Source organism: Silurus meridionalis, chromosome 4 (genome assembly GCF_014805685.1).
Source record: "Silurus meridionalis isolate SWU-2019-XX chromosome 4, ASM1480568v1, whole genome shotgun sequence".
NCBI lineage: Eukaryota > Metazoa > Chordata > Actinopteri > Siluriformes > Siluridae > Silurus > Silurus meridionalis.
The window spans coordinates 3,478,798-3,503,923 of NC_060887.1; the positions used below are offsets into that span (position 1 = coordinate 3,478,798).

The 25,126-nt window shown below is 42.4% G+C and overlaps 1 protein-coding gene, 1 non-coding gene and 1 pseudogene across 2 annotated transcripts in view; 1 reads left to right on the forward strand and 2 right to left on the reverse strand.

The window, feature by feature from the left end:
• The window catches only part of LOC124384578 (zinc finger protein 850-like), a 1,373,244-nt gene that overhangs the window by 451,004 nt on the left and 897,114 nt on the right, over window positions 1–25,126 (reverse strand). The window lies entirely within an intron of this gene.
• The window catches only part of LOC124384668, a 920,651-nt pseudogene that overhangs the window by 441,202 nt on the left and 454,323 nt on the right, over window positions 1–25,126 (forward strand).
• trnav-uac lies at window positions 20,728–20,800 on the reverse strand. Its single transcript has one exon. It is a non-coding gene; the product is annotated as a tRNA-Val (tRNA).

Consider the following 25,126-nt stretch of genomic DNA (forward strand, 5'->3'; position numbering starts at 1 on the left):
GACGGCATGATATTTTATCCGCGCTTTCCCTCTGTAATATGTGCGCATGCGCATCGTGAGTGTGCGTGTAAGAGAGAGTGAGGGGGCATGGGTGACGTCACAGAAAGAGGGCGGAGCATCTCTGTGACGTCACTGTAGGGCAACCTGTATGTAAGTCAGAATCGTCTCTGTTTCTCTCATTTCCAAATTTTGTGCGTTTGAGTAAAGACACGTAAACATGGGGCTCTTCAGAAGGTTTAGAGATATTTTTCAAACCAGAAGAGAGAGGAATTCTGAGCAGATTGCTGAAAAGAAGGAGAAGCTGGAACACATGGAGAAAGTAGTAACAGACTTGGATGCATTTTCTCTTCTAATGATAGAGAAGATAACAGAAGAGAAAGAAGAGAAAGCCATTCTGCTACAGACGGTGCAAAAGCTGGAGGCTACTTTGGCTTCTGAGCGAAAGCAGCAGGAACAGGACATAACTGAAAGAAGCCAGAGCTGGGCGAGAGAACAAAAACAACTGGAGGAACGTGTTGCTCAGCTTGAGTTTATTTTGGATCACACCACCATGAAGCTCCAGTCTTCCCTGAAAATCCATGAGGAACTGGAGAAAACTGTAGAATGTGAGAGAAAGAGCTGGACAAGAGAACAAAAGAAAGTGGAGGAACATGTTGCTCAGCTTGAGGCTAATTTGGAATTTGAGAGAAATAAATGGAAGGAGAAAAGCAAGAAGTCCTTTCTGCAACTAGACATAAGGGAGAGGAACAACTTACAGCTTCAGACCTTTCGAGAGGTTCAGGATACTCTAAATCTATGTAAAGAAGAGAGGAAGACTGCAAAGCACGAGAAAGATAATTTTATAAGACACCAAGAGCGACTAGAGGAACGTGTTGCTCAGCTGCAGGCCACTTTTGATTTTGAAAAAAATATATGGGAGGTAAAAATAAAGAAGGCCAAACAAGACATGCAGGAGAGGACCATCCTACATCTTCAAACCATCAGAGACCTTCAAGATTCCCTGAATCAGTGTGAGGAAGAGAAGAATTGTGCAGAGCATGAGAGAGATCATCTGATGAGATACCAGGAGCAACTGGAGGACCATGTTGTTCAGCTGAAGGCAACTTTGAATTTTGAGAGAAATAATTGGAAGGAAGAAAGAAAGAAGGCGGAACTAGACATGGAGAAGAAAAACAATTTACAGCTCCAGACCATCAGAGAACTCCAGGATTCTCTTAATCACTGTGAGGAGTTGAAGAATAGAGCAGAGCATGAGAGAGATCATCTGATGAGATACCAGGAGCAACTGGAGGACCATGTTGTTCAGCTGAAGGCAACTTTGAATTTTGAGAGAAATAATTGGAAGGAAGAAAGAAAGAAGGCGGAACTAGACATGGAGAAGAAAACAATTTACAGCTCCAGACCATCAGAGAACTCCAGGATTCTCTTAATCACTGTGAGGAGTTGAAGAATAGAGCAGAGCATGAGAGAGATCATCTGATGAGATACCAGGAGCAACTGGAGGACCATGTTGTTCAGCTGAAGGCAACTTTGAATTTTGAGAGAAATAAATGGAATGAGGAATTTTATTATTATTATACATTTTATTTATTTATCTATTTTTTTCCCTCTTTCCCCTAAATATATGTGTATATATTTGTATTTTCATGCACCTGTTCTGTGTATTGTAATGTAAATTGTACTTGTTATTGCCACGTTGTTTGTTTATGGCTAATTGTTTAATAAAAAAATATATATATATATAAAAAACGGTTGTACTGTCTGTATATTTTGAATGACATGATCGGTACGTGTTTCATTCACAAACTATGCCTTCCTTTTCCGGTTTGTCTGAATTGTCGTGTTTTCGGATTTGTTAGTGTTTTCTAATTTGTTAATTTGTTTTCCAAATTGTTAATGTGTTTGGCACTTCTTGGCCACCGTAGAAATGCCTCTGTCTCTGTAATGCCACAGGTTGTTATATTGCATTTTTGTATTGTATTGATGGTTTCTATAATTGTGACGTGATAGTGGTGGTATTAAGAGGTGGATTAAGTTGGGTACGTCCCCACTGAAGACACGGCCTGCAACTGACACTGTTATACCCCTAAACTGCACAGACGAACACCAGAGGATCGTAATCTTCAAACACAAAAAGTAATGCAGTCTCTCTGTTTGGATCACAATTTTTGCAAGTTGGTACGACCCAGTCTGGGGTTGGGCAGCACAGCGTGATTAAAGGCACGGGGTGGTGGATGTAAGATGTCTATATGTAGTATATGGTAGAATGTGTATATGTAGAATATACAGTTGATGTAGAAATAATGTACAGTGGTGTGAAAAAGTGTTTGCCCCCTTCCTGATTTCTTATTTGTTTGTATGTTTGTCCCACTTTAATGTTTCAGATTAATAAACTAATTTAAATATTAGTAAAAGATAACACAAGTGAACACGACATGCAGTTTTTAAATGAAGGTTTTTATTATTGAGGGGAAACAAAATCCAAAACTACATCAAATAAATTTTACTACGTAAATAAATGTATAGATTTTCCAATTATAAAACAATAAACAAAATTTTACACAATGTATAAATACTTAATTTGAGCACCAGAAAAATACAATACATACAAATTACCTCATTAAAATAAAGGAAAAAAATAACTGTATATGCCAATTACAGTATATCCTGACAATTTTAAAAATTTAGCATTAATACTGATATAGTGTTAATACAAATATATTTAACACAATATAAAATGCATAATACTCACTGCTAATGAGCAAAACTGATCTCTTAATAACACAAACTCTTCCCCTTCCACACGTGGAATTTTGGACGGACTTGTAAATGCCATTTTCCTGCAACAACAAAACACATATAATATATTTATAAATATCTCACTACAAAATCAACAAAAAACCAAATCCTTTACACTCATTAAACATGACAAAAAATATTTACCTTTTACAGTATTGTGATGCACGCTTTACTGCAGCTACAATGCACTGAACAGCGCCACCACCAGTTCACTATGACAAACTTATCCTTGAAAGCCCATTACAATAAAGAGTCTCACACACCTAAAATACACCCCTAACCACAAAGTCACACCCCTTTTATTTCAGACATAAAGTATATTTATAACTTTAACTCCAGCATTCCTAAAACATTGCTTTTTTATTAATATAAAATATGATATGTATTTTATAGATGCCTCTGCTACACATATCCAGAAAGTTAAAAGATGCAATTTATTCCTTTTCCTTTAATAATGTTTACACAAATGTTTAAAAATCATTACCTTTTATGTTAAATGTAACTTTCTTATATCCTATTAATATTCTCAATATGTTTGGCAAATTCCGATATACAGCCTCTCTATTTGTACACATACTCTTCATCTTATATTCACTCACCTTCTCTGTCTCTCTACAGAACAGATATTAATAACATCAACAATCAACAAACCAATGACATTGCAAGTGGAGCAAGTGGAGCAGCCCCATCACTGATCATCCAACGAATGAAAACAATAACAACTTCAATCTCTCAGGCAAATCCTCACATTCTGTATTTTGCAATTAGTGCTGTCTTGCCACAACCTACAGATGACTCAGCAAAAAACTACAGTGAAACAATACAACACTATGCTACACCACTGAACTACTCACACAGACAACATCATCTTTCTGAACACAACAAAACCTTTCCTCAAACATGGAAAAATAGTCTACCCCCTATACAGACAAGATGGCCTCCACCTTAATCAACAAGGAAAACACAAACTTTTACATACTTTCAGCAGTTCCTTTTGCATTTTGTCACTTTTCAACACAAATCAAACAATGTTAGTATCACATGACATTTTGTCAGACTGGTTTACATTAATGACCATAACATGTTGCCTTTCTACAACAATAAATGCCATTCTCTTTGTTTGCAACCCTTTTGACTTATTCTTGCATTTCACTTTTTACTATTTACCATACATACATTATAAATACTTTCAAAATGTATTCAACATAAAAATTCGCTATATTTTTCCACTTTAAAGCACTTCACCTACATATTAACTGAATGCTCTACAATTCTTTACAATGCTAAACTTCACATGTTTGATAACAGTCTAGGCCTGAACACATCAAAAGAACATTATTCCATTTTTATTAGAGCGCCACCTGCTGGCAACAGGAAAAGGCAATTTTTCCACTAACTTAAACATGCAAAGTCCAATCTGCACCAAACTTTCACTTGTTTAAAAAACACTCATGGCCTAAGAACGCCCTATTATAATCGCTCCGTTTCTTTATTATTATTAGGGCTCGAGCACCGATGGTGCAAGGACTCTATTGTAATCGCTCCGTTTCTTTATTATTATTTTTTAATTGCTTGAAAAGTCACGAAACTTTGCACACACATCAGAAATGGCGAAACTTTAGGTATGATATGTTTTTCTAAAGTGGATGTGGCAAAATGGCTCAATAGCGCCACCTATGCAGAGTCAAATCTGGTGCAGATTGGACTTTGCATGTTTAAATTAGTGTTTTTCTAAAGTGGATGTGGCAAAATGGCTCAACAGCGCCACCTATACACTTTCAACGGTGTGTGCCTCAAGCTATGTTTCACGACATGTATGAAAATCGATACACACATGTAACACACTAGTACCTACAAAAAAGTCTATGGGTACGAAATCCGAATCCCAACAGGAAGTCTGGTATTTTTTATTTTATGAGCACATTTTTTGTCATTTTTGCCATTTTCAGATGTTGTATTTTAACAAACTCCTCCTAGAGAGTTTTACCAAATTTGGTATGCACAATCTAAAGGCCTTTGCAATGTTAAATTGCAAAGATCTTGAGTTTTCATTAAAGGGTGTGTCCGTGGCGGCCTGACAAATTTTGATGTTTCGCCATCAAAAAGGAAGTTGCTATAACTCAGACATACAATGTCCAATCTGCCCCAAACTTCTCATGTTTGATACGACTCCTGATCTGAACAGATCTACATGCCCATATTCAGTATTAGTTATAGCGCCACCTGCTGGCAAAAAGAAATGTCATATTTTACACTGTACTTCACTCTCAGAAACACATTTCAACATGCCACGCAATAGCAAACATGCTATAAACACGTTCAACCGTGCAACAGTTGGCTAAGTGCTGATGTTTGCGATTACATCGCAAAACAGAAAGTTGTTTGGAACTCAGGCATACAATCAGCTCCAAACTTCACATGTTTGATAAAAGTCCTGGACTGATGACAATATTTATGACTGTTGGAAAGTTCTCCTTTCCGATTGCTGTGCTCTTGCTCTGTTGCCCTTGTAGAGGTACCCCGGAACAATGAAAGAACAACCCACACGAATAAAATCACGTCTGGTTTATTCAAGATCAATGTTCAACAAAATATGTGAGAGCACGATATTTATACACACAGAGTGGTAGCGAGAGGCGCCAAAAGGCGGGGGTTATTGCGCAATAGAAGGCAGTCGACCTCTCTTCTTACGAGATGGGCATCAACTCAGCATTATTATTTGTAAAGTCAGCTAAGCAAAAAACAGGAACAGATAAAGAAAAAACAGCATGTGTAAGATTACAAAGGTCATTTAAATGTCATACAAAAGAAAGAGAATATTACTGTACAAATCAGGAACATACTCCAACACGTACTGCACGTATGCATGTAGTAAAAACAGGAACCTAAACAAGAAACAGCTTTAACTGTCAAAACACGAGAGAACTTGTTATTGCAAAAAAGGCACTTTCATAATGATGTGCAAGCATATATGAATATTAAATCTCACAATCCCCTCTTTTATACTTTATAACAAATGATTAAAGTATAATCAAGTTCCTAAAGCCCTTGCAAACGATTAATTGGTGTATTGTCGCGCTGTCCAGTTGGCGAACTGCCAGAACGTGTTGTCATGTGGATGTGCTTGACGGGTAACCCTGTCCCAAGCATGGACAGTAGTATTAGTACGGCGGCCATACCGGTCACTGGCCGTGGTTTTGTCCAGAAGAGGTTGTTGTTCCCCACCTAGCTTCTTCCGACACGTCCAGCAGTGTGGTTTTGTCCTATAAGCCTGCACCAGAGTGTCTGCGGTGCGACGTAGTTGTCCAGGGCGAGATTACCCTCAGTCTGTGGAGGAACAAGGTCTACAGATGGTCTCTACTGGTTACTAGGGCATACAAAAGAACATAGTCAAATACAAATTATTACAACTTTATTTTAATTGGGAGCGTGCTTCACTCGTCCAGCGTGGATCCACTGTGGAAAAAGACTAGTTAGCACAGCCGTGCGTGTTACAGCAATTACGTCTGCAGGGGCACTGTATGGGGTTTCACCCAGTGGTGTCCCTTTTTTGTCCAATTTCTTTACCAAAACCTGATCCCCTACCTTGAAGGGATGAGTGTTTTCTGTCGGAATTTGTGGTTTTTTCTCACTTACCCGTGTCCAATAATCATCCAATGTTTGTAGCAACCCTGCAGCGTATTCGCTGAGATGCACATCTAGATCTCCTGTACCCAAAGCCTGTTTTCCTCGACGCCATGGAAGGGGAAAAGGTCGTCCAACACTAATTCATACGGTGATAAATGGTCGAGAGCCACTTGAGTTGTCATGCGCATATCTGCTAAAACCAGCGGAAGGGCATGAAGCCAATTCTTTGAGCCTGATGCGTGCATGGCTTTTCGAATTTTTTCCTTGATTGTGCGTTTGGCTCGTTCTACAATACCTGATGATTGCGGGTGGTATGGAATATGAAAATGCCAATTGATTTTTAACTCTTGACACAAAAGCTGGGTAACTTTGGAGGTAAATGGGGTTCCTTTGTCAGAGTCAATTCCTACAGGGATGCCATATCTTGGGATTATTTCTGTAGTTAATTTCTGAACCACAATTCTAGCATTCTCCTTGCTGCAGGGGAAAGCTTCGATCCACCGGGAAAATTTGTCCACCATGACCAAAAGGTATCTGAAAGGGCCTTGTCTAGGCATGTGTGTGAAATCAATCTGCCATTCCTGAAACGGTGTTTCAGGGGTGGGAAGATGTTGATGTATAGCACCTGGTTTGGAGATGTTGTTTTGCGCGCATGTTAAGCATCTGTTTAGTATGTTGTTTACATCTGTGTATAAGTGATCTATACAAAAATTTTCAGTTAGGTCATGTAATACCCCTCTTCGTCCGCGATGAGTGGGACCATGAAATTCGCGGACGAGAAAAGGCGTACAATGACGTGAAAGGCAAAGACGACCCTGATCATCGACCAAGATTGGGGAACCGGTACCACCCTGATTTGCCCAGAAGGCGCGATCAGCATCAGTAGCTGAGGCCTGTAGGGAAGGTAAATCCATGTCAGGTAAAACAGCACTGATCATGGTATTAACAGACACCATTGCTGGAGATAAGTCTGGCGGCAGCGGACGTGAGGCTGCAGCTTGTTTGGCCATGCGATCGGCGAGGCTGTTACCTCTGACCTCGTCCGTGTCACCAGAACAGTGAGCCCTGGTTTTGACAATAGCTAAAGAACGTGGCAGGTGACAGGCAGTTATTAGATCCTGTACCAGTGTCGCATTGGAAATGGGCTTACCATCGGCGGTGAAGCCACGAGATTGCCAAATCCTACCGAAATCATGAGCAACCCCAAAAGCATAGCGTGAGTCTGTGTAGATAGTGACATCAGTGTCAGCAGACAGGACACAGGCACGTGTAAGGGCGTATAGCTCAGCAGCCTGCGCAGAAGAAAAGGGAAGAGAGAAAGATTCCAGGACATTGTTAGGCAATTGGCAGACAGAGTAACCACATAGATATACACCATCACTAGGTTTGGAACAGGAACCATCAACAAACAAAGCTCGTCCTGTCTGTAGGGGAACAGAGGAGATCTGGTCTGATGCTGGTGTCATTAACAATGGCAGTCAGACAATCGTGATCAGGTTGCCCGCGCAATCATCCTGTGAATTCAGTAAACGTTGTAAGGCATGAGCTACAGTGTCATGAGAAGAACTGGGGCGAATGGACAGATGTTCAGTAGCTAATAGAACAGTTTCATACCCTGAATGACGCTGTGAAGACATATGTTGTGTATTGAGATTACGTAGAATCTGTGTTACCTGATGTGAGGTGTGCAGAATAAGTGGATGGGACAGGACGATCTTTTCAGCATCAGTTACCATCAACGCACAAGAGGCAACGGCACGAAGACAGGCGGGCAATGCCTGAGCCACAGAATCTAGTGATTTGGAAAGAAACGCACAAGGACGCATACCCCCATGCTCCTGATCCAGAACACCAGATGCTGTTCCTGGTTGGGTTGCCACGTACAGGTGAAACGGCAGGCTGTAATTGGGCAGTCCCAGCGTAGGAGCTGTACAAAGAGCTCGTCTCAGGGCCCCGAAGCAGTCAGCATTTCTGGAGTCCAGGTCAACGGGGTGGTAGAAGGATCAGAATGTCTCACAGCAGTTCGCAGACACTTATCGTACAGAGAGCAGTCTGGAATCCACTGGCGGCAGTAGTTGATGAGGCCTAGGAAAGCCTGTAGCGCCTGTTTGGTCTCAGGCTGTGTAGTGTCCATAATGACTTTGATTCGTTCAGCAGTCAACTTTCTTGACCCCTGTGACAGTTCATAGCCTAAATAGCGGACAGTGTTCTGACAGAACTGCAGCTTTTTCTTGGCAACTTTGAAACCCTTTGTGGCCAGATGTTGTAGAACTGCTAAGGTGGCAGCCTGACAGCTGTTGTAATCAGTGCCGGTCACCAAAAGATCATCAGCGTACTGTAGGACGACAGAATCAGGGGGTAGGCAGAGGCTTGACAAGGCGTTCTTGACCGTAGTCGCAAAGACCGGGAGAATCAATGTATCCCTGTGGCAACCTGGTCCATGTGTACTGCCGCCCCCTGTGCGTGAAGGCAAAGAGTGGCTGAGTCTCTTTTCCTACTGGAACACTAAAGAAAGCAGAACAAAGGTCAATCACAGAGAACACAGAGTGTGTGCACGGTATTGAGGCTATGATGGAAGAAACATCAGGGACTATTGGTGCAACTGGAATGATTAACTCATTGATTTTTCGCAAATCCTGTGTGAATCTCCAAGAACCGTCTGGTTTTGGTACTGGATTAACCGGTGTGTTGTAAGGACTGACGCACGGGGTTACCACTCCCTGTTGTAAAAAAGAATTCAAAATAGAGTCAATGCCGTTAGTTTTTTCAGGAGATAAAGGATACTGTTTAACAAACACAGGTGTCAAATGTTTTACCCTGGCTTCGTATGGAGGACAGGAGACGAGACCCACCTCATCCTTGTGCTCAGCCCACAGAGAGGAGTCAATAGATGATAAGACGGAAGGAAGGACAGTAGTAGTACTTACGGCAACGAGGTCATGAGGGAGAATTGACTGGGAGAGAGCATATATTTCAGGTGCACATTGTTCTGCAGTTTGAACGGTCATGTTAGAACCATTAAAAACAATAGAAAGCCCCAGGAGACCCATCAAATCTTGGCCTAAAAGGTTAAAAGGACATTCAGGCATATACACAAAAGAATGCGTGAAAGACAGAGAGGGATCAGAAGGACAGGAAACAGCCAAAGGTGTGGTGAAAGAGGAAGTGAAAGGGACCCCATCAATTCCCACAGAGTTAGCTGACCGTGTTGATAAAGGCGCTTCATAGTTCCTCCCCACAGAGGACAATGTGGCTCCTGTGTCCAGCAGAAAAAGATACGAGATTTCTGCTACTGTTAAAGTCACCACAGGTAATTCTCCCTTGTTTGGGGAGGTGAAGGAAAGATGCAACATAGAAACGGCCGGGGTCTCATGACTCTGTAGGCAACCCTATTGTGGTCCGGGCTGCGTGCGGTGATCAGCTCGAGGGGGCCCCTGTGTTCCCCTATTTTGCTCATCCCACTGCTTCTTTCTTAGTGTTTACCTCAGTAACAACTTCATCATTGTCATATCTCAACACAGGGATATGTTGAACCAGCATCTCCTCATTGTAGCTATCTCCTAATTTGTTCTGCAAGATAAATCTATAATCTGCACCAGTCAACTGGCAATTTCGGGAACTATTGATCAACATTTCAACAAATGGCAAAGGCTTATCTGGTGATGGCAAAAGGCCAATAATGTCCTTCAAGGCTGAAGGTGAAGGCGGAGTAACCTGTACTCCCGAAGGTTTAGCTACCCACACACAGGCTGCATTCCAGGGTGGGGGATCAGGGAGTGTCCCGGCATCGGGACCAACATCATCAGGATCAGTATCATCGTCTGAACTCTCCGAACTGGAACTAGAGCTAGAGCTAGAGTCCCCCGAATTTCTTGCCTTCCTGTTCTTTTTAGTCCCCGTTCTTTATCTTTCCTAGCTGAGATTTGTTTTGTAACAGGGGCCTTTAGTGCAGCTAGTGATGGATATAACTTAGGTATTGATAACGTAGGTGGTATAGGGGCGGAGGCGCCAACTAACGGCGTTTTACTATTCCCTTGGTCTGAATACGGTGGTGTTATGCGAGGTACGGAGGCGGAAGCCGGAGTAACGGCAAACATAAACTTTATTCAGCAAAGGCAGAGCCAACACAAAATACCCGTGCAGAATCGGGATAATCCGGCAAACGGCAGTTCAAAAGAATACATCCACGGTGCGTGAAGAAGGAAGCGCGGCACGGGTGAAGCGACGGGAAGCGTCTCTAGTCCGAGGTGCGCTGGGAAAGCCAAACGCAGCAGTGGAAAGTACGCTGAGTCCGGGAGGAGAGACAACCTCTGTGACTACCGGAAGCAGGGCAGAGCTTCGGCGAGGCTTACCGGCTGGAAGACCCTCGGGTGGAGACCGGAGATGGAGCGACGCCTGACTGAACACAGAGGCTGACTGATGACTTCAACAGGGTTCATCGTTGTGAGTTCACCCTCCAGAGAACACAGGAGTGACCTGTCCTTGTCCAGGGTGCTTGGAGACAGGATGTCACCGTGAGAGGGGTCCTGAGGCGAGCCGTCACCGAGGAAGGAGCTCGGGAACGAGGCGTCGCCGTGGGAAGAGTCCGGGAGCGAGGCGTCGCCGTGGGAGGAGCTCTGTGACGTGACTTGGTCCTCAGAGTGCTCGTGGGCGAGCCGTCACCTTTGGAGACTGTGGGCGAGCCGTCGCCTGCAGATGCAGCCGGGGGCCGTGGTTCGACATCCCCTCCATAGTCCAGGAACTGAGGTGAGTGCTCTGGGGACCCCTTGGGAAGAGAGAAGGTCTGTGATGTAGCATCGCCTACAGAGTGATCGTGGGGCGAGTCGTCGCTTCTTGGAAGACTGTGGGGCGAGCCGTTGCCTGCGGATGAAGCCAGGGGCAGCGGTTCAACGTCCCTTTCGCAGTCTTGGAGCGGAGTGGAGAGCTCTGGAGAACGAGAGGTGGCATCGCCTCAGGGAGACTGTGGGCGAACCGTCGCCGGTGGAGCCGGGGCAACGGGACGACTTCCCTTCGCAGTCTTGGAGCGGAGTGGAGAGCTCTGGGGCACGAGAGATGGCATCGCCTCAGGGAGACTGTGGGCGAACCGTCGCCGGTGGAGCCCGGGGTGAGTTGTGCGCCTGGGATCCCCTTGGATGCAGAGGTATGCTCGGGACGCGTTGGCGTGGAACCGGGCTTTCCTTGGGAATCGGGAGCGGAGCAGAGTTCTCATCAGGGTCCTGGAGCAAAGAGGAGCACTCTTGGCGGCCTAGGAGCGGAGAGGAGCTCGCCTGGAGACCCTGGGACAAAGCTGAGCTCGGGGACTCTCTGAGCGGAACCGAGCTCTCTGGGACTCTCTGGGCGGAACCGAGCTCTCTGGGACTCTCTGGGCGGAACCGAGCTCTCTGGGACTATCTGGGCGGAACCGAGCTCTCGGGTTCGCTCATGGACAGAGAGGAGCTCACGGGTTCGCTCAGGGGCAGAGAGGAGCTCACGGGTTCACTCAGGGGCAGAGAGGAGCTCACGGGTTCGCTCAGGGACAGAGAGGAGCTCACGGGTTCGCTCAGGGACAGAGAGGAGCTCGCTGGGTCGCTCAGGGACAAAGAGGAGCTGTCACGGAGGTCCTGGGACGGAACGGAGCTCTCACGGAGGTCCTGGGACAGAACGGAGCTCTCACGGGGGTCCTGGGACAGAACGGAGCTCTCTGTAGGATCCTGGTGCGGAAAGGAGCTCTCTTCGGAGACCTGGCGCGAGGCGGAGATCTCCGGGAAATCCTGGGACGGAGCCGGGCATTCACGGAGGTCCTGGGGCCGAACGGAGCTCTCCTCGGGACACGGGAACGGGGAGGAGCTCTCAGGGCCGTTCCGGAACGAAGAGGGGCACTCTGTAGACACCCGGTGCGGACCGGAGCTCTCCACAGGACCCTGGAGCGGAACGGAGTCGTCCCGGAGATTCTGGAGCAGAAGGGAGAGTTCCCGGAGGTCCTGTAGCGGGACAGAGCCGTCCTGGATGGCCTGGAGTACGGCAGTGATCCCCTGGAGAACCTGAGATGGAGCGGACCTCCCCTGGAGGGCCTGAAGCAGGGCGGAGACCTCCTGGAAGCTCTGGCGCGGAACAGCGTTCTCGGGGCCAGGGTGAGGAGATGGAGATCAGCCGTGGTCATCCCAAGTTCCTTGGTGAGCAGCTGCAGGAACCGGGCGCAGGAGCGGAACTCTCCTCCAGTCGCATCCCACAACTCACTGGCAAGAGAGAGTGCTTCCCAGTCAGTAGAGATGTGGAACGCGATCTTAGCACTCTCCGTAAGGAAGCTGGACGGATACGCCCATGTAACCTTCCACGCTCCGTAAAACACGCCCACTCAGCCCTGTTGCCGGAGAAGCGAGCCGAGTCCTATGACGTCATTTGGGGGCGTGGCGCTGCCGGCGTGCCCGAGCGGCTGCAAGCTTCCGGGTTTTCCCGGGCGGAGCTTGGCTGCCGCTGATCGTGGCTGAGCGAACCCGACCTCCGAGGCACGGCTCGCGCCGGGACCATGGCGTTAATCCGATCATGTCTTGTCCTTTTTTTTTTTTTTTTTTTGTATATTCCTTTTCAGGGGTCCGTTATTCTGTTATGCGAGGTACGGAGGCGGAAGCCGGAGTAACGGCAAACATAAACTTTATTCAGCAAAGGCAGAGCCAACACAAAATACCCGCAGAATCGGGATAATCCGCAAACGGCAGTTCAAAAGAATACATCCACGGTGCGTGAAGAAGGAAGCGCGCACGGGTGAAGCGACGGGGAAGCGTCTCTAGTCCGAGGTGCGCTGGGAAAGCCAAACGCGGCAGTGGAAAGTACGCGAGTCCGGGAGGAGAGTATGCAGCGGCGGCAGCGAAGCAGCGGAAGCGCGAACACACACATGAACCTACAATAACGGACCCCGAGTGTGGGTGAGTGAGTGGTTTATATGGAGGCAGGGAGAGAGTTCATAATGCGCTTCAGCTGTGTGTGATTTGCGCTGCACGCTTGGGAGCGCGCAGCGGCAAAGGCAGCCTCTGAAGGAGGCGTGGCAGGTGGATTCCTGACAAGTGGTGGCTCGGTAGGGGAAACAGGCGGAGAAATTTGAGACACACAACACTTGCTGTTAGGAGGTTTTGGGATAGCTTTGAGAACCCTGTTTGGAGTATATATTTTTTTACATTCATCCCATATCTTTTTCATGTCATACCATTTTTCATAGCATTCCTTCATGTAGGAATTTTCCCATTGAGGATCACCAATTCCTTCATAAATTATACGATAAGCAGAGGCTAAATAACCGGGATCGAAAGTACCCTCGCGGGGGTACGGTGGAATTTGAGGAGTTGCCTCAGTCCATCCAGCTAAATTGTCAAGATACGGAGTAACATAGTAAGTGAGACCACATCGCTGCATCCAACCCGAGGGCTTTTCTCCGGGTTCAGGCTTTGGGTAAGAATTTCCCATCTTAAAATTACTTCGTAAGAAGAGAACAGGCCAAGAACACAGGAACCACTAGTCGTAATTTTGTATATCAGCGCGCTTCTGCCCAGTCCCTAATGACTGAGGTTTTCCTTCCCAAGGGGGCTATACAAGAATCTCCAATTCTTATAACTGCTCAACACTACAAACGCGTTAAGGTTTACCTTCCCCCCTGGGAGATAACAAGTTCAGATACTAACAACCAGGTAGTCAACCAGACATGTCTTACCTGATCGAGAGTATCACGTCGGGGTCACCAAATTGTTGGAAAGTTCTCCTTTCCGATTGCTGTGCTCTTGCTCTGTTGCCCTTGTAGAGGTACCCCGGAACAATGAAAGAACAACCCACACGAATAAAATCACGTCTGGTTTATTCAAGATCAATGTTCAACAAAATATGTGAGAGCACGATATTTATACACACAGAGTGGTAGCGAGAGGCGCCAAAAGGCGGGGGTTATTGCGCAATAGAAGGCAGTCGACCTCTCTTCTTACGAGATGGGCATCAACTCAGCATTATTATTTGTAAAGTCAGCTAAGCAAAAAACAGGAACAGATAAAGAAAAAAACAGCATGTGTAAGATTACAAAGGTCATTTAAATGTCATACAAAAGAAAGAGAATATTACTGTACAAATCAGGAACATACTCCAACACGTACTGCACGTATGCATGTAGTAAAAACAGGAACCTAAACAAGAAACAGCTTTAACTGTCAAAACACGAGAGAACTTGTTATTGCAAAAAAGGCACTTTCATAATGATGTGCAAGCATATATGAATATTAAATCTCACAATGACAATATACATTTACAGTCCTCTCTGTGTGACGTCACAGTAAGGCAACTTCTATGTAAATCAGAACGCGTCTCTCTTTCTCTCATTTCTGAGGTTTGTGCGTGTGAGTAAAGAGACGTAAACATGTTGCTTTTCAGAAGATTTGGAGAGATTTATCAAACCAAAGAAAAGAGGAAAACTAAACAGATTGCTGAAATGAAGGAGAAGCTGAAACACATGGAGAAGGTAGTAAAAGACTTAAATGCATTTATTAATCAGATGAAAGAGAAGATAGCAGAAGAGAAAGAAGAGAAAGCCATTCTGCTACAGACGGTGCAAAAGCTGGAGACTACTTTGGCTTCTGAGCGAAAGCAGCGGGAACAGGACATAAATCGTAGAAATGACACACAGCTCCAGTACATCACTGAGCTCCAGTCTTTCCTGAAACTCTACGAGAAATCTGTAGAACGTGAGAGAGAGATCTGCACGAGAAAACAAAAGCGACTGCTGGAACATGTTGCTCAGCTCGAGGTCACTTTGAAAAGAGAGAAAGAAAAGAAGGCCATACTAGACATGGAGGAGAGGAACAATATACCACTCCAGGCCATCAGAGAGCTTCAGGATTCATTAAATCTCTGTGAGAAAGAGAACAATAATTTAATGAGAGACCGAGACCAACTGGAGACATGTCTTGCTCTGCGAGAGGCCACTTTGCTTTCTGAGCAAAATAAACTCAGGAAAGAAAAAGAGAAGGCCAAACACGACCTGGAGGAAATGACCACCTCACACCTCCAAACCACCAGGAAGCTCCAGGATTCCCTCAACCACTGTGAGAAAGAGAAAAAGAGGGCAGAGCACAAGAAAAATAATTTGATGAGAGAACAAGCGCAACTGGAGGACCTTGTTGTTGAGCTGGATGAAACTTTGGAATTTGTGAGTGAATTTGAGAAAAAACAAAAGACCAAACAAAACATCACTCGCTTTAAAACCAGATTACTCAATAATTCACGAAGAACAGGAAATGGCAGCACCGGAGAGCAACAATCTACAAAGCTCTGGACAGGTTTAGATTTAGCCATGCCATACATATAATAAAGTACAAAACACATCAAAGTTTATTGTCATATTTAATAAAAAATTGTATATTTTAATATTGTGTGTTTTGTGTCTTTTATTAAAGTGTTGGACTTCATTTAAATCGTAACTAAGAATTAAAATCCACATGATGAAATGTTGGGAAAATGTGACAAAAGTAAATGATAATAAAATAAAGGTTCTGATTGAAATCATTTGAACATGAACAGAAGTGAAACTGATCAAAACTATCGATTGCTACAAAAAGTTTAGTTTGAATGCAGCCTTATAACATCTACTGCTCAAATATAACTTCTGACCACCTCAGTTATGTTAAAAACATCAGAAATAAATCTTTGAATTCAAAACATTAGAAAATAACAATGTCATTTAATAGATTTATTTTAATAATTCAATCAATTCAGTTAAAAAAGATTTGGTTCGGTAATTTTGACTCCTTAGATTTAGTTTAAGTCACTGAGTCAGTTCACTGAATTGATTCAATAAAGTCTGAATCGATTGATTCACCAGGAAATGACTCGATTCCACAGTTTCAGAAAAACATCTACAACATAAAACAGTCGTGTCTCCTTATAAATATTACTTTTAAAGACACTTTTGTTCTGTTTGTGAAAAACCAGCAGGTGGTCAGAAAGTTCCTTCTCTGTTTCTGGGTCAGTTTGAGGGGTTCACCTCAGTCCTCTTTAAATGCTTTTAATTTTCTTTCTCTGAATTATGCTGCTGTTAATCTCTTCCATACATCATACATTCTTATACAGGGGTCCAGACTGCGACTAAAATGCTCAACCAAAAAGAATAATTTGTGAGTTATATTTTTGATGAGATTCCAACCTGCGTCCATATAAATTTGCACGGTATGACCGAGTAATCTGCATGTCATGACTTTTCATGTGCGTGTTCTGTGAGGAACGGTTCGAAAAAACACTTTCCTTTTGTGTTACGGCGCGGAGACTTTGCCAGACTGTGCCAGACAGTGTTGTGCTGGTTACTAAGAAATAGTGACTAGTTACAGTTACTCGTTACTTCATTCAAAAAGTAACTCAATCACTTTGTTGATTATTTACACCAAAAAGTAATGCGTTACTGTTAAAAGTAACTTTTTAGTTATTAATGTCCTTTTTAATAACTAAAAATGAATGTCCTTATTAATGTCCTTTTATGCGTTATGGTCTATACAAACACAAAACTGACTTAAACACAAAGTCATTTTTAAACACTATTTTATTAAAGTCAGAGCAGCACAAACTGAATATATCACAAGCATTTCTGAAATAAATAACAAAACAAGTTGAATAATATAAACTGAAACGTAATGCATTTTATAATGCATAAAATTAGTGTTCGAACATATAACAGAAATGTCTCTGTGGCTACTAAACTAACCATTATTTTTAACAAACAAATATTTTTAATAACAAATGTGTGCTTATTTATTTGAAACAACAACTTGCTTACTAGCAAGGACCTGAATGAATGTTTGATTTAAGTTTTACCCTCCAAACCAGTGGTTGTACCGCATGAGAAGAAGTCTCTCAAACCTTTGGTCAGACAGCTTGTTCCTCTTTGGAGACAGTACCAGACTTCCCAGGCTGAAAAGTCTCTCAACAGGTGCACTTAATGGAGTAGCTGCATTTTTCTTCAGAGAAATTTCCTTTATTGTGGGAAATTGTATCGGTTGTTCTCAAGTAGGTCATTACTTCAGTTTCCACAGTGCTGAAGGTATCATCAGCCTCCTCAAAACGTAAAAAGTCCTGCACATTGAAGGAGCTTGAGTCTGGTGTTGTCTGAGACACAGGCATCTTGGCTGCTTGCTGAACAGGGCCAGGGTGAGGGATGAGCTTGTGACACTCTGCTGTGAGCATTCCTTTGACCATCTCTTTCTTCCTCTGGTCTCTCAACCATCGCAGTTTAAACATAAGAAATGAGAAAGCTGCCAGGATTGCATTGTTGCTTTCCAAAATGGATGCAAATCGTGTTTTGATTGCCTGCAGAAAAAAACAAAAAAACCAACAGTGACACAGATTTTAGAATGAGTGAAAGATTCCCCTTTATGTACATTCTATGAAAGCTGTACACCACTGTGATTTTTGACCTATAGATATGAGTTATAAAATAATTTAAACATCACAAAAACACACACATTAAGAAACTAAAATATACGTGCAACTGATTGGACAAAACTAAAACTTTATTTTTGCAAAAAAGGAATTATGGTATTATTACTGTTTATTTTTCATCCAGTGGGTAGGTGCAGTACAGTGTGTGAATAGAATCAAAAAAATTGTTTTTGCACTTTACACTCTTTCCATTTCTTACGCTATATTGGTGCTTGCTCAGCTAAAAATATTAATGTTTACATCTATAAACTTCATTTGAATATTGATAAATGTTTCTTACCTGAACTATGGCATCAGGTAGGCCAGTTGCAATAATCAGGCCTTCTTTTATCTCCAGTAGCTTCAACATCAAAACTTCTATTGTGGGCAGGAGGGCTATCCAGGAGGGCTATTGAAGGATATCCAGAGCAACTGTGAGAGGCTTTATGATGGCACAGTATTCCCTCAGAAACTGAAACTCCCTCTCACCAATACATTTTAGCTCTAAATGATTAGAGATGGTACTCAAGTCAGTCATGAGTATTTCAACTATTCTCGCCACAGCATCATAAAATGAATTCCACCTTGTGGAGCATGGCACAAGCAGTTTTTTGCCAACCAAATCACCCACTAACTCTGAAGCCAAAGTCGAATCAGCTAGCCTTACTCCACAGTGCTGCAAATGTATAATAGAGTATTTGGAAATGTATTTATATTAAACAATTTAAATGTTTTATCAGCCAGGATAAAAATAATCTACAATGGTTGTACCTTACTCTCCTGGTTGTTCTTCTGGAATATTTAAAGTATGCTCATTCTAAATAAAGTAGTAGTTCTAAATCAGAGTAGTGCAGTGGTGGGCCATCAGGGCCAGCAAGTTCTTCTCTGCTGGCCTAAACATTATCAGAAGCACTGATCTACAATTACAACCTAAATTCCAATATTTGTTCGATGAAATTGTGAGTTTTTCTTGGCTGCACTGCTTCCAGTATGTTAGATTTTTTTTTCTATTTGCTGCCATGTCAATCTAATCTGCCCAGGGTCTTCAGAATCAGTTGTGCTGGCCGATGTACCTTAGACTATTTTAGCAATGGATCTGTTTCTTTAACCAATCAAATCAAATCAATCAAATTCGCCTCACAAGACCAGCTAGCTGGCCCAGACTAGCATCAGCATTTTTCTGTCCTCTGATTGGTTCGTCAGAGCGAAACTGTTACAGCCAAGTTGGACTGGCAAAACATGTCTGTAGCGATCCACACACATTAATACATCAGTTAGACTGATGTAGGAAGAGAAATTTATTTGGTCTCGGACATTGTTAAAAATCCATTTTCAAGAAAAGCTAGACATCTAGAAAAGCCAGGTAGCCCAACCCTAAAGCTAGTTAGCTTGTCTCAGCCCGGGAAAGGGTTTGTTCACCACTTCCAGACCAGTGAAGACGAGCAATACCACTGATACCACAGGAGCGTTGCAAATTATGAGTATGCATTATGAGTATGCATCTCTGGAGAGTAAGTTGTATTTCATTTACATTTTTAAATGTTTTTGTCATGTTATTAGACAAATATTGATTCTAAACTGCTCCACATGATATAAATGGAACAGTTGCGGTTGTAGTGTAAAGGTTTGAAGCTTGCTTTAGTAAAATGGTATTCACCCTCCATATGCAAAATGCCTCTCTCTCTGTAATGCCACTCATTGTTATATTGTGTTTTTGTATAGTATTGATGGTTTCTATAATGTCGACATGATAGTGGTGGTATTAAGAGGTGAATTAAATCAGGTAAGTCCACACTGAAGGCGGAGGTACCAAATGCACGGCCCGTCACTGGAGTAGTGTTAAAACAAAGAACACAGACACTCACCATTGCTGTTGTTCAACACCTTCACTGTAGAATCTGTAGGAAAATATTAGTTATGTTGTAAATGAGATTCGAAGTATGTTTTAAATACCGACAGCAACATCTCATTACAAACAGCAACATATAATTACAAACAATATGAACACAATGATGAATTTAAAGTACACTTAAGTAAAAACAGTATACTTTACCTTAAAATTTAGGTTTCGTCATTTTGCTTCTCTTTCAAGTAACTGAAAAGGAAAACAGCAATGAAGTAAATAAATGCACTGATGTTTTCATGTTTCAAGGACAAGTGAGCATTTAACTGGGTTGACAATGAAGGACTGGGTTTGAACTAGGCAGGTGCTACCCTTCTCTCTAAGGCCAATCTCTTCATCCTGCCATGACTGAGAAATGCTACAAAGCAGTAGCCACATAACTCACAGCAAGCTCTATAAAATGTGGTATGATTTACTATTGATTAACATTATTAAGAAACATTGAAGATGTGAGCTTATCGAAATCAGATTCAGATTGAGTTCACACTTGTATTATTAAGAATCCAGGATGTAAATATTTACCTTAAAAAGCTGTAGTATAGGAACATTTCTCAAAATCTCAGTGGAACCATGTGAATTAAACTTAGAGAACTCACTCAAATGTCCCTATGTTTTGCCCAATAATAGTTTTAGCCAATCAAATGAGTTTCTTTTTCGAACGTTGCTCTGTGTTTCACTACAGGAATTGCTTTGGGCGTGACCAACTACAGAAGCTCCTATGACACCACATCTGTCTTAACAGGTCGACCTGTCTGTCCCTCTCTTACAATGTCATTCACACTTTCTTCCTATGAAGGACCACATCAAGCTCTCTCAGCATATCCAGTTTTTAATGAGTACAGGGAGGTTGCATCTCACCCATGTCCTTCTTCATATGGAGGAACCATCTCGGGCAGAGACCCTCACCTGATGTTCATCGTGCGCATGGGCCCTGTAACCGCAATGCACTAAAAGCATATAGAATCAGAGACTCAAGGGCATGGCTCCACTGGGGCTCGAACCCAGGACCTTCTGCGTGTAAAGCAGACGTGATGACCACTACACTATGGAACCTGCTGCCGAGAGGGTTGATGTCCAATGTGCATAAATAGAAACATATCTCTCAAAATTTAACTGGGAAAATATTAATTCAACTTAGAAAATTCACTGACTCAAATGTCACAATCATCTCCACTGTTTTGAGCGTGTTAAGCTCCAGGTTTTTATGACTGCACCATGTCTCTCAGGTCTTTCTTCACTGAAGCAGGGTCGTTGGCTGAAAACTGATTTTACAGCTTTTTAGAGTAGCTCCTCTTAGCCACTCTATGAGGATCAATAATAAGGATTAATCTTCCTCATATTACTGAATTAATCATGTACTACAGAATTTGAAAAGAACTTGGATCCTGTCAACCGAGAACAGAAAGCTGAGGGTACATTTGGAAACAAGTTTTTCAAGCTGTATAGTTGCAATCTGAGAACATTTTGCCTGAATCGATATTTCTGCTCATTCATGCTGTTTAGTTGACTGTATGGTTCCATAATGTAGTGGTCATCACATCTGTTTTACATGCAGAAACTCCTGAGCTCAACTCCCAGTGGAACCATGCAGCTGGCAAACATGAATGAGGTTTATATTTTGTGAACAGTTATGTTAAGAAAGCGAAGATATTCCTAAAATTTGAACACAATTCTGCAAATAAAAACAAGTTGGCATTTTTCTGCATTGCGCTTGTAACAGCATTCCAGAAGTAGAATCAGAATTAAGTGCATGGTTCTACTGGGGTTCGAACCAAAGCATTCTGCGTGTAAAGCAGGCGTGATGACCACTACACTATGGAGCCTGTTGCTGAGAAGGATTATGTCCAATGTGCATAAAGATAAACATCTCTCAAAATCTAACTGGAAAAATATAAATTAAAGGTTTTGCCCAATAATAGTTTTAGCGATGCAAATGAGTTTATTACTGCTGCTGACATTACTGAGTAAAATGCTGCTTCCTCAGAAGACCACACACAGTAGGCTCATGACCACCGAGTGAAAGATCTCCAGCATCTTAATGCACTTAATGCAAAAACCAAAAAAACAGGTTCCGTGTAGTAATTCATCACTTCTGCTTTACATGCAGGAGGTTCTGGGTTTGATTCCCAGTGGAATCATGTATAAAACAAATATTATGTAAGATTGTGTTTCTTCTTCTTTAAACCATAGCGTGGTTGTGATCACCTCTGCTTCACACACAAAAGTGGCCGTAAAACTGTAAGGAGAGAGACAAAAGCTGAGTCCCATGTGCTAGGTGGCCAAGATTTTTAAATAAAAAATACAATGAAAGTAAATATAAATAAAACCGTATCCTGCTAGCGGGAAATAAATTCCACCATTAGGGTCCCTTAACTGGTTCCATTGTGTAGTGTAAACACAATTTTCTCTTTTTCTCACTCTGGATGTATACAGTTTTTGAAAAGTGGCAGGAGGACACCGATAACCACTGCAGCCGTCTAAACTGTCCTCTGTAGTCCTCTGATGTCTGATTTTACAGCTGAGCAGAACCAGACAGTTATTAAAGCAACTCCTGTTGAACTTTCTAAGCTGGTGAAGGAAGTACATCCTCTGTTAAGCCTTTTTAACAATGGAGTCGATGTGATTGTCCCACTACATGCCCTGAGAGATGGTGGTGCCCAGGAACCTGAATGACTCCACTGCTGCCATAGTGCTGTTAATGATGGTGAGTAGGGGGAGAGCAGGGGGTTTCACCTAAAATCCACAATTATCTCCACTGTTTTGAGCGTGTTAAGCTCCAGGTTTTTATGACTGCACCATGTCTCTCAGGCCTTTCTTCACTGAAGCAGGGTCGTGGAGTCAGTGGAGTCAAAGCTGAAAAGTTGCAATCTGGAAACATATGCAGGTGCAGGTGATTGTGTGGATCCATAGGGTAGTGGTCATCACATCTGCTTTACAGGTCCTTCTGCGACCCACAGTGGAACCATGCAGCTAGCAAACATGAATGAGCTTCATGTATTTGTCACAAATTGTTACTAAATCCTTGAAAAAAATAAACAACTTTTGGTGTTTCTGCATTGTGCTTGCAACAAAAATGGACAATAGGAATTCCAAAACGCTCAAGAGCATGGCTCCACTGGGGGTTGAACCCAGGACCTCCTGCGAGTAAAGGAGATGTGATGACCGTTAAAGCTGTAAGAGAAGTTGGACACTAAGGAAGGAGAAAAGGAGAACTATAAGGGAATAAAGTTGATCAGTCACACCATGAAGTTATAGGAAATAGTGGAAGCCAGGCTGAGTTTATTCATTAGTTATTTATCCAGTTATCATCTGTTAACCTGTTATTTCAACAAAACCAGATTTTCTCCTGCAAACCAAGTTCAAGAAAATGCTACAAGGAATTGACTCCCATGTCGTGTTTGCTGGACTTTAGAATGTAATACTTTATTGCACTGAGGTGCTTTAGTACATAAAGGTCTTCATTTAATTTTTATTATTATTATATGCAGATTTACATATTTATGAAACCCAAAGAGATAAAATTATTAAATTTCCAATATTTGGTTTGATTAAACAATGTTATTTGGGTGTTATATAATCAACACATCCTCGTCAAAGCAAGGAACATTCATAAACCCCCAAAAACTTTAATAATGATGATTAATAATAATAATAATAATAATAATAATAATAATAATAATAAAAATAATACAGTGGAACCCGGTTATGTCGATGTCCTAGGGGGTCGCCAGAAAGCATCGAGGTAACCGATGATCGAGATAAACAAAAATCAATATAGTGGCAATATATTAATGTGCTTGAAATTTCTTTATGTACATGATGTGCGTTAATAAATGAGAATGTGCATGCACGTGTTTTTGAAGGGTTTTTACACAACAGCGTTGCCGCGATTTGTTTGATGAAGGCATGCTATAAAAATACATACAGTACATGTTTATCTGTCAGGAATCCACCTGCCACGCCCCCTTCGGCCCCCTTCAGCGTGTCAGGTGTTTTCTCGCCGCTTTCTGAAGCTCCGCTCAATTGCACATATATGGTGCTCGTTTATCATCATCACCAGCTCCTATTTAAACTTCCACACTCTCACTGTCCGTTATTGTTGGTATATGTTGGTTCACGGCGGTCGTTGTTATCGCTCATGTGTATCTCGCACGTGTCTTCCCACCGCAGTCTTTCAACGCCTGCTCTTTTCTTCCCAAAGCGCATCGCGGATTCTTTCACGTGGGTGTCAGTCAGAACAGATCGATGCTTTGATTTCACGTGTTTCAGTGTAGAAAACACAGACTTTGTGGGGGGTGTTTTTTTTATGTGCGTGTTCACTTCGCTCGAGTTCAATACGTTTTTTCGTCAAATGCGCATGTGCGTGAGATGAATATACAGCAGGGGTGGGCAATGAATTTTTACAAGGGGCCACATGAGAAACCTGAATTGTGTCAGAGGGCCACACCAACGATAATATTTTAGGGATGCACGAAATGAAAATTCAATTTAAATGGCAATGAAATCCATAATTTTTTGTGTTATGCCTTTTGCCTTGGCACCATCACTGGAAAACTTTCCTGCCTTTTCAAAAACGTCCTCTACAGACAGAGTGCGCATGCTCGGATTGACTTTACTTTTCTGCGCCGCGTTCTTCTCATATTTAGAATGGCAATCGGGATGTTTGGATTTCAGGTGATCAATTTAAACCCGACTTGGAGAAACTCTTTGCAGATACAGAAAAGATCTACATGTAGATCTAGATCTGTGGTTAGGTCTTCAAGATGTTTGAAACAAACTACCTGTCCAGAACTTTTAAAAGTGTGTGTGCAAGTATACCTAGAAGAATTAATGCTGATTTGCAGAGAAAATGTGGTCACACAAAATTATTAATTTAGACTTTTATTAATTTGGACTCTTTTTTATTTATTCTTTATTTATGCAGAGTACTGTGTATATTTATATCACATTCTTCTTCTGTCTTGATTGAATATATAAATGTGTAAATACAGGGCAGTGGTAGTGGAACCCCTCAGATGTAAACTAAACAGAGGCGTTACCTGGAGACAAAACTGTACACATACTGTTTCATCATCAATATCAAATGTTGCCATGGATACGCGACGTCTTTTCACTGCTGGACAGCGATATCTGCTGGATGCGTTATTTTGGGCAAGAAGGAAATAAAACCGAGAATAAAGCGCCATCTGCTGGAATGTTTCACAAAAAATGTAAGACGCTAAACACTACATAACATCCTTGTTTAAAACGGACTCAATGTCCAGTTCCTGACCGTAATGGAAAGTTAAAAAGAAATGTATGCCTCATGTCACCAGAATAAACTCTACCCAATTAGTATAAATACTGGCAAAGTGGGACACTTCAGATCAAACCTCTGTA